Consider the following 11,005-nt stretch of genomic DNA (forward strand, 5'->3'; position numbering starts at 1 on the left):
GCTCGCACATAGACTGTATATAAAAAGGGCCCACATTAGTTCCCTCATCCCACAAGGAGCATTTTAGAATAACAGCGTTTTGCCTGTGTGATTTTGCTGACATGTTTAGATTTTGTTGATTTGGTGATAAGTGCTTGCTTTATGTACTTCTACTATGATTATTTAGGCTATCTAGTTAAAACAGACAAAAAGAAACAATTTAACTGTGTTAAGTGTTGATATACGATTGGGAGTCCGTACAGGGTATTTTATTTTGAAAATTGACCAGATACATCAACAAATAGGGTTTGTCCCATAATCCAGGGGTTTTCAAGTGTGAGACAGGCTCCCTAGGGGGGGTCCAAACAGTTTCAGGGGAGGCTCAGTAAATGGAAATGAAACAATATTACATTACTTGTCATTGTATGAGGAGAGGCCCATAGTCTCAGACTTTGAACACCCCTGCCATAGACTGTATATAAAAAGGTTAGTCCACAAAAATTAGCAGTTTGGTGGTTTGTGTGAAGTGGCCTGGGGTCGAGTCAAATTCCCAACCTAAATTCTTGTGCCAGTCTGCCCCTGCGCACACACACACGCACAGCCTGATTTGTGCTGTTTTAAGACCCGGCTGTTTAGTTATGACTGATTATTATTATACATTTAAAATGATCTCTCTTTAATACGCGTTTTGAAGAAATGATGTGATCAAGGGACAAACTCCTGTTAAGGTCCTGAAAGATCCACACAACGACAGAGGTGGTCAGGTTCTGAGCAGAGAACAGTCAGAACTACTACGTCTTTCAGTGTAATGATTTCACATTTAAAAGTTGTGTTTGCGTAGATGCATTTTATTACAATAAAAGTTTTGAAGTTTTGAAGTTTTTTTTATTCTCAGTCTTCCTAAAAAGCTCAACTCAGATTGTTTGGTGGATCAGTCTTTATTTTGGCCTAAAAACTGAAAACAGAAATGAACCTACTGATTTAAACAGACATAAATTAATAGATCTATGTCATAAAAGATTAGAAAGGTGGAAATATATTCAGGCTGTTATTCTTCCTTTAGTTTACATGAACACGGCAATATTTTGACAAAAATAGTTTTTTTCTAGTACAGTTTTTACAATCGCTAACATCCTTTTGTTCAATCTGTAACCACATTCTCAAAATTCTAAACACAATTAGTCAGTTCAGGATCAGTTTTTTCTTTACGTACAAGCTTACCCAATACCAAAACTATGGATGTTTCTTATTTACAAATGCTTGCACACAACATGTTAGTAATGATGACATCATTTTCAAAACCTTATATAATATATACAGCCTCGACTTCTGCTACAGTAGCAGCTGAAAATGTATAATGAAAGAGCTCTATTTCTGAATAAATATATCACTGAAACATTGAGAAATAGCTGATTTATTGTAATCTGGGTAAAATAGATCAACTGTGGTTGATCTATTTTAATTCCATTAATTCCAGTCTCAACCAGAGACATAGCCAGGTGTTGAAGTTCTTTCAATAACATACACAATGCAGTAAAAAGGAGACTTTGTGGAGTTGAGTTCATCCAATGTGGATACAGAACAACACAGAGGAGGAGAGAAAGAAAGAATAATCTCAGAACAAGGGAGAAGAATAGTTGGGCCGGGGAGAGGAAGAGTGCCAGGGAGGAGTACGTGTTTCTATCCGGGTACATAATGACAGATGACACTAGATGTGATGTGGATGAGAACATGAAGATAATATGGATTAGAACAGGACTTTCCCTGTGCATTTTCTGTTTCAATGTAATTACATTTACAATTTACTAATTTGGCAGACGCTTTTATCCAAAACAACTTACAGTAAGAGATCTACAAGTGACCATACTGTAAATACTAGTTAGAGCTATCAGCATGTACAGCATCAGTAGGGTAAAATACTAAGGAAAAGAAGTAAGATTTAACAAATAGTGCAATCAATACAAGAGAATTGTAAGGGGATGGAAGAAGAAGAGCACACGAAATACAGCTAAGAGATTAGAGGTGTTGAAAGACGGACGCCCCTGCCCTGATGGCGTGTGGTAGCTTTCAACATTGTGGTGTTACAGATGAGAACAGCTGGGACTGAGATTGCTTTGTGTGCTGTGGTGGCAGAGCCAGACGGCCTTCGTTGGAGGAGCAAGGTGACCAAGAAGGAATGTAAATGTATTTGACAGTATATTTACACAAAAATCACGCTTGGATTAATTGTTAAACTTTCTGTAGTGTCACCTTCTGTCAAGCTTAAGGCCATTGCACAACAAGTCAAGGTACAGCGTAATGTGTGAAGTTGATGCTTTCACTGCAGACTGTTTTCCTCTCACGTGTCATGTGACCAGTGCGTAATCGCAGCCTTTGCAATTAGAAAATCTCGTTCTATCACATCACGATAAATGCAATTCATTGTTCAGCCCTACTGTAAAGTAAATTATAGAACATGTACAGTAAGTTATAAAACATCTACAGTACATTACAGAACATATACAGTAAGCTTTAGAACATGTACAGTAAATTCTAGAACATCTACAGTAAGTTATAGAACATGTCCAGTACATTATATAACATATACAGGAAGTTATAGAACATGTACAGTACATTATAGAACATGTACAGTAAATTCTAGAACATCTACAGTAAGTTATAGAACATGTCCAGTACATTATATAACATATACAGGAAGTTATAGAACATGTACAGTACATTATAGAACATGTACAGTAAATTCTAGAACATCTACAGTAAGTTATAGAACATGTCCAGTACATTATATAACATATACAGGAAGTTATAGAACATGTACAGTAAAATATAGAACATGTACAGTAAATTCTAGAACATCTACAGTAAGTTATAGAACATGTCCAGTACATTATATAACATATACAGGAAGTTATAGAACATGTACAGTACATTATAGAACATGTACAGTAAATTCTAGAACATCTACAGTAAGTTATAGAACATGTCCAGTACATTATATAACATATACAGGAAGTTATAGAACATGTACAGTACATTATAGAACATGTACAGTAAATTCTAGAACATCTACAGTAAGTTATAGAACATGTCCAGTACATTATATAACATATACAGGAAGTTATAGAACATGTACAGTAAGTTATCGAACATGTACAGCAAAATATAGAACATGTACAGTACATTATAGAACATGTAAAGTACATGATATAGAACTTGTACAGTAAATGATATAGAACATGTACAGTAGGTTATAAAACATGTACTGTATGTGATATAGAACTTGTAAAGTACAGTGGGGCCTAAGCACCTCCGTGACGCATTATCTAAAGATATAGTTTCCCTGGATGGCATCGCCTTGGCCTCCAGCACCACTGTGAGGAATCTTGGAGTTATCTTTGATCAGGACATGTCGTTTAAGTCTCACATTAAGCAAATTTCAAGGACCTTTTTTCACCTACGTAATATTGCGAAAATCAGGAACATCCTGTCTAAAAATGATGCAGAAAAACTAGTCCATGCATTTGTTACTTCTAGGCTGGATTACTGCAATTCCTTATTATCAGGCTGCTCGAAAAAGTCCATTAAGACTCTTCATCTGATCCAGAATGCTGCAGCACGTGTTCTGACAGGAACCAGGAAAAGAGATCACATTTCTCCTGTTTTAGCTTCTTTGCATTGGCTTCCAGTAAAATCCAGAATAGAATTTAAAATCATTCTTCTTACCTACAAAGCTCTTAATGGTCAGGCACCATCTTATCTTAAAGAGCTCATAGTACCTTACTACCCCACCAGAGCACTGCGCTCCCAGAATGCAGGGTTACTTGTGGTTCCTAGAGTCTCCAAAAGTAGACTAGGAGCCAGAGCGTTCAGCTATCAAGCTCCTCTCCTGTGGAACCAGGTTCCAGTTTGGGTTCAGGAGGCAGACACCATCTCCACATTTAAGAGTAGGCTGGGGCCCAGTGGCGGTCCGCCAGCTGATGGTTGCGGGCCTCTGTGCGTAGAAGAGCGGCCCTGGCCTCCCTCCAGATCCGGCAGCAACGCCTGAGGTGGGCCTGTACAGAGGGGACTGCCACCTCCTCCTCCAGGGACGGGAACAGGGGGGCTGGTAACCCAAGGTGCACATGAACGGGGACATACCGGTGGCAGCGTACTCAATCCAGGGGATGTAGGAACTCCAGGAGGTGGAACTGCGGTATGCCACGCACCTGAGTGCCGCCCCCAGGTCCTGGTTGGCCCACTCGGTCTGCCCGTTGGTTTGGGGGTGATAGCCGGAGGAGAGGCTGGCAGTGGCACAAAAGGCGTGGCAGAAGGCTTTCCAGAGGTGGGAGGTGAACTTTGGTCCCCGGTCTGAGACTATCTCCAGAGGGATTCCTGGAGGTGGAAGACATGTTTGATAAGCAGATGGGCTGTTTCCAGAGAGGTGGGGAGTTTGGGCAGGAGAATGAAGTGGGCAGACTTAGAAAAGCGGTCGACAATGGTGAGAATGGTTGTGTTCCGTTAGAGCAGAGGAGACCGGTGATAAAGTCCAGGGCGATATGGGACCAGGGACAACCGGGGACCAGGGTGAAGGCTGCAGCGGCTTCCGGAGACCAGGCAAAGGGGGCCGAGGTGGAAGTCAGACGGGTGAGGGGGGCGGCAGCGGTGCTGTTATTCTGGATGAAACAACGCTAAAAGTTTGCAAACCCAAGGAAAGACTGCAGCTGCTTAACGGAGGTGGGGGTAGGCCAGTCGGCGACTGCCTGGATTTTGGACGGATCGACGCGAAGCCGCCCTTTTTTGATGATGAAGCCGAGGAATTGGATGGTGGGGACGTGAAACTCACATTTTTCGGCTTTGACAAAGAGCCTGTTCTCCAGAAGCCGATGTAGCACGAGAAGATCAGGATATCGTCAAGGTAGACAAAAACGAAACGGTGGAGGAAATCACCCTATTATACAATTACACTATTATAAATAAATAATTATAGTATAGAGTAAATATTAACACATGATTGATACGTTGACACTTATTTATCGGCTCTTTTTTTTTTACGGCTCTGCGTGGGCCGAACGGCTGAGATAAACGTCATCACATTTTGTGCGCGGTGGCTTGTGGGATGAACCATATATGGAAGTTCAACTTCCGTCACGTTTGTCTGGTTTGTCTGGGCTGCAGCTGGACCCTTCTCAGGAGAACGGCAGACCCTGTTCAGACACAGTATCCTGGGGGACGCCAGAACACATGAAGGACCAGGAGATCAGCTATCTCTGAAGCTGAAGGCAACTTAGGGACACTGCTAACAACTCATGAGTCTCCACATTATAGGTGTGTTCAGAGGGAGACACGGGTATGCAGCTTATTATCTTTAGGAGGCAGCTGTGAGTGTACAGCCCCCACACCAGAGTCCACCTCCACCACAAACTGCAACAAGGGATCAGGATTAATTAACACAAGAGCAGCGATATGCTGTCCCTGATCTGTTTGGAGTTTGACAGATGGCAAAACCTTAAAAGAATGTTTTGATATTTTTGATATTTAGCCATAATCTTTTTCTAAACCTAAACAAACGCAGTGACAGAGGTCATCCTTTCCTGCATGTCCAAAATGTGCCATCTGTAACAACGTTAAATGACACGTGAAAAGCTTAAAATATGTGACATTTTAAGCTTTCAGCGGCTATTCTATGCCTATCACGTTGTTGTGTCCTTTTACACTTGTATGGACTTCTCCACCAGGGTGGACCGCTCATTATATGGACGTCTGACATACAGACTTCGAAACAACTGATTCAATAGACAGAAATAATGTCTAGATGTGGGATTCACAGGGTCCAAGTTGAATGTGAGGGTCCGAGAGACAATAACCTGGGGCCTCATGTATAAAAGACTGCACAGCTTTTATGCTGAGAGATGGCTACACACAATTTGAAAAGTACCTTCGCACAGAAATCCACATGTATAAAACCAGGCGTACACCAGGTCCTGTGCACCTTTCCTTTACAAATCCCAATCAACGTGAAACTGAACGCACACGCACGAGCCTTGGCTCCTCCCATAAATTACTATGCAAATGACCAGAAACAGCCTGCGTCACCTCCTACGGTACAAACAACAGCGGCCAATCCTGCTGCAAAAGAGAAACTTCACCAAGTGCAAGATCAAGGCGCTGATCACTGAAGTGGAGGAAAGAAGAAATATTTCATTTGATGGTTTGAACTCTCTGATCAGCAACAAACGCAAGACGACGGAGTGGCGTCTGTGTTACAATAATAGTCAATGCAGCCAGCTCAGAGAATAAAGAAAACATGGGCTGACGTGTCCAAAAAGACGGGAAAAGAGTTTTTCTAATACAGAAATCTAGGTGTTTGTGATGTGGAAGTTAGAAAGCACAGACTGTTTAATGCAGCTTGTTCACAAACAAAAGAAGAGCGTTTTATAGACTTATATTATTCTAAACAAAGACTCTAGGTAGAAAGGGCAACACTATATAGGCTACTGTTGATCCCATCAAACACACACCTGTCGGCTCCCGCTACCAACAGCCAACTGCCGGAAACAGTGGGTATAGCCTACTTGTACTGTATTTGTACCGGGATGGCACGGTTACGACAGGTCAGTCTGTCAAATGCTGGACCCAGTTCAGCACACAGATCCAACAGCATGACTCTTGGGATTCTAAATCGAAGTATTAGCCAGTCATCATCATGGGCCAGGAAATCTTAACGGACACTCTCTAATCCTTGCACTCGCGTTTTCCTCTGCGGTGCCAGAGCGCAGCCATGCAGCATTACGTACGAGTGTCACGCAGTATTTATATGTTTACAGCTGTCATACAGAGTAGGCTTCAGACCTCGCCAAAGTGAGGGCTTCAGTCAGTGGTCTCCCCCACTCTGGGAGATCATTAGAAGATTTAGGTTAGACAGGTGAACACATTTTTAATGTCGCTTTTTTGGTTTGGTTGCATCATGAGGAGTGATGATGAGGATGGAAAGCAGCGATTCTGGGAGAGCTGTCCCTGGCTTTATTTCCAGACATTTCTAATCTACACATTATGGAATAGTTATGGCTCACAGTACAAATAACACTGCATGTTTGAATGTTTAAATGATAAAGTGATAACATGCTATGAAGTGAAATTAAATATGTGAGAGGCATCATCATCCATTCCTCTCACATTCAATTTTATTTTGATAGGCTATTAAACCACAACAAACATGATCAAAGTTTTATTGTGTATTCACGGATATAATCAGGTTTTTGATTGACTACATCATTGACATCTGCACAGTAAGTGCAGAGGAGACGCTTTTGGAGTTCACTGACAAAAAGTAACCTTTTTGTGCGTAGGCAGCGTTTATACTAAGCATGCAACGATTACAGATTTTGTTGGTACAATTATTGTCAGAGAAATAATCACGGTTTCATGATTATTATGCATTAGTAATTTCACAACATTATTAATGACTGCAGTTGATTTATACTGCGATGGACTGGCGACCTGTCCAGGGTGTACCCCGCCTAACGCCCGATGTCAGCTGGGATTGGCTCCAGCCCCCCCGCGACCCTGTACGCAGGATAAGCGGTTGACGATGGATGGATGGATGGATTAACAATTATATTTATAATAATAATATATATAAGTATTATTAATTTAAGAGGAATATTACATTTTATCCCCCAGGGGAAATTGTTATAAAGGAGGGGAATAAACCATCAACTCTCATCCATACATATGTTTTAGTGAAAATGAGAGAAAGAAATTAAGTGCAGTGTTAACTGAAATGCATTTCATTGGTAGCCTATAGTCCTGTTTCATGCACAGACCTGGCACGTCGCACATATTTGTTGTTGATTGTTGATCTTTGTTGTTGTATATTTTTATGTTGTCAGTTTATATATATATATGTACACAATATTCTCTTCCGTTGCGTTACTTCTGCACGGCACAGACCCAGAACAATGCACATGTATATATCTGCAACGTTGTTCTTCCATTCCATATTTATATATGTCTACATTTATTTATGTCAACTGTATGTTTGTCTATGTGTATCACCACAGCAAATGTGTAAATGTAAAACACTACTTGGCAATAAAGCTCCTTCTGATTCTGAAAGTCTATAAGCTTCTGATGTATATTAGTGTTTTACACCTGGCAAAATTTTCTCAACACAGACAGGAGAAGACAACATGATGAAACGTTTAATGTTCAGTGACTGAAGGTCTTGAGAGGACTACGTTCTGTCTTCCATAAAGGCCCTTTCAGAAAAGAAGCGATTTGAACTGCGTGGAAGTTCAACTGGTTTGACAGCGGCGTGCACGCGAGCTCGCCGTGCGGTGCACGTTGCTCGACGCAGCAACAAACCAAGCCATTGAAAATAATGGGCCTCATAGTGCGGCAGGGCTGTCGGTGCGGTGAGTCTGATAGGTTACACCTGCCTTGTTGGTTTACGTTGCACTGAAAGTTGGAGTCTCACTGCCACAGCATCGACTGTAAGTGACACGTTCATATTTAATTCCCCACCAACTTGCTACGTTATTTAATATAATGTATTAGGCTTACCTTTACTTGGGCGTGCAAAGCTGGATGGTGATCCCGCAGGTGCTGCATCAAGTTTAATGTAGTTCTTCGCTCCTTTAGCAGGAACCTTTAACGGCACGTTTTTGAACAGGTGATCCGTCATCTTCAGTAACGCCCTGGTCAGTCTTGGTGTAGCCTACTGGAAATGCTCCCACACTACACAAGCTGACAGTGGCTGTGTCACCCCACACTGGTCTCCAAACCACCTTTTTTCAAGAAAACACGTGAAATGTGAAACGGGAAATGACGCAATCCTGCACACGAAACAGCTGTTGTTTATTATAAAGACAAAGAATATGAGTGAAAGAATGGATTAGCACATGCAGGTAGCTGGGATTGTCAGAGCTACAGAGAGAGCTGGAGGGGAGTAAAAAGGGTTTTGCGGTGAAAAAGTAGCTGCCAGCTGCCTGCTCTCCTTGGATGGATGTGGATGTTGAGTCGGCCGAGTCCTCCAGATATTTGGCATGTTAGATATCTGGCAGACGTCAGCGATGTGGCAGTGATGTGTCAGGGAGCCGTTTTGATGCGTCTTTGTGAAGTTCACACATAAGGACTGGCGACCGCCGATCAACTGCTGATTTCCTCCCGATCACGTGACGGTCGCCGAGTGGCAAATCTGGCTAAAAATCGTGTAGTGTAAAGTAGGCTATACAATAAATAAAAATAGCCTACAATAAAAAACTATTTCTGCACAACATGATATTTCACCAACCAGAAAGGCTGAAACTGCTGACGTAGATGATTCTGGACAGACTTCAAGTGTGATCTGAGAGATCCAGCAGTACTAATACTGCTACTACTGCATCTACATTAGAAATACACAAGCAGAAGTAACAAAACAAAAAACAGACAGTACAATATCATTATCAGGTGTTACTAAGTTATCTGCTAACTACATAAGCTCAGATACTCAGAACAGCAGCTGAAGTCTTCTGTCTGTCCCCCTCCGCTGACATGCCCTGTCCTGCAGCCTGCCTGTCATGTGATAGGCCGTTTGCTTATTTTTGTAGTAATCCGTTAGATCAGGCTCGCCTTCACAAAGGCCCAAAAGAAAAGAGTCTGTGTGAGCCACATGAAAGTAGCAGCCCCCATCTACCATGCAGTTTGTCAATTGGTTTCACTTAATCGATCTTGGTGACCACGCCGTGAACGCCCAGTTCACCAAAGTCTGCTCCCGACAACATGACTCTCACCTCCTAACAGTTTTTCTATCAGATCCATTTTGCAACACAATTCTATGCATGAAACACATGTCTGCTGCTGCATCTTTATATTCACAGAAATCTGGGACCCGGTCTGATGAACCTGTTGTTCACCCTGTCCTTCTCCCTCTCTGTACAGTTTTACATGGCCTCAGATCTGCTGTCAGGCCATTTCATTAAATGCAATTTTTAGGAATATGCAACATATCAGTGCAACACTGAAATAATAAAAATAAAATAATAAAAATAAATTTGATTAGATGTGATTGTAGCCATTGTCTAGAGGAAAGATCTGCTTTAGTGCAGCTTATTCCCAAATAGACTTTCAGTTTGAATTTACAGACTTCAGATCTCAACCTCTTTGTTTTCTTCTCTTCCTTGTCTCCATCACAGCAGATCTGACAGGACGTTTCATACACTGTCTAAATTAGCTGCTGACTTTTTGCCTCTGCATCAGAAAGCATGGAGGTCTCACTAAACAAGTGGAACACAAACGTTATCTCAAACACTAATCCAATTTCAAATGGAGGGTATTATTTCCAAACCGTTCTGGAGTTGTGGGGGGCCACTGCTGTTTTGGTCACCATCACCAAACCTCAGTAATCAAGATTATGAGTGGGTATTTGACACAGAGACATGGTGTTTAAAAGGATGGTTTGAAAGATATTTGGGTTTCAGAATTCCAGAGCAGAGGGCCAAACAGAGCCTGATGTGTGGCTGACATCAACGCCAAACTTCAACCGGTCCGATACGTCTGGGTTTCACACGTTGTCTCTCCATGTGGATCACGACTCCAACAGATCAACTTTTCTTCGCAGCTGAACACACAGACAACAGCAGGAGATTGTCCTGCTGGTGAACTCTGAGCTTGTGAGTGGAGGTGAACAGTAAACCTCATTTCATCTTACCTTTTGTATGATGATATTTAGCTGAATTACTGAGGAGAAAAGATGTAAATCAGTCAAACTGAGAAAAACAAAGATGACGTCAAAGATTTCCAAAAGTTAAAGCCGGCACTGGAAACATAGCTAATTTCTTATGGTTGGATATTTTTTACTGTTTGCTGCATGTTAGGGCTCAGTCGAGAGCATCGCTAACTTGTTTTTTCACAGGCGATTACAGCAAGAACAAGCTGGGCTCACAGGCCGGCAGAGCATGGGACCTTCATGAGGCTCAGAGCCACCTCTGGGATCAATGTTGCCATTTTGTTGATCAAGCAACGCAGATCCACCATGCAAGATGCATTTCATTTGCTAAATAACTGT

The sequence above is a fragment of the Micropterus salmoides genome, unplaced genomic scaffold (assembly GCF_014851395.1).
Source record: "Micropterus salmoides isolate LMB-PRFRI ecotype aquatic unplaced genomic scaffold, ASM1485139v1 Ms_hic_scaffold_16, whole genome shotgun sequence".
NCBI classification, from domain to species: domain Eukaryota; kingdom Metazoa; phylum Chordata; class Actinopteri; order Centrarchiformes; family Centrarchidae; genus Micropterus; species Micropterus salmoides.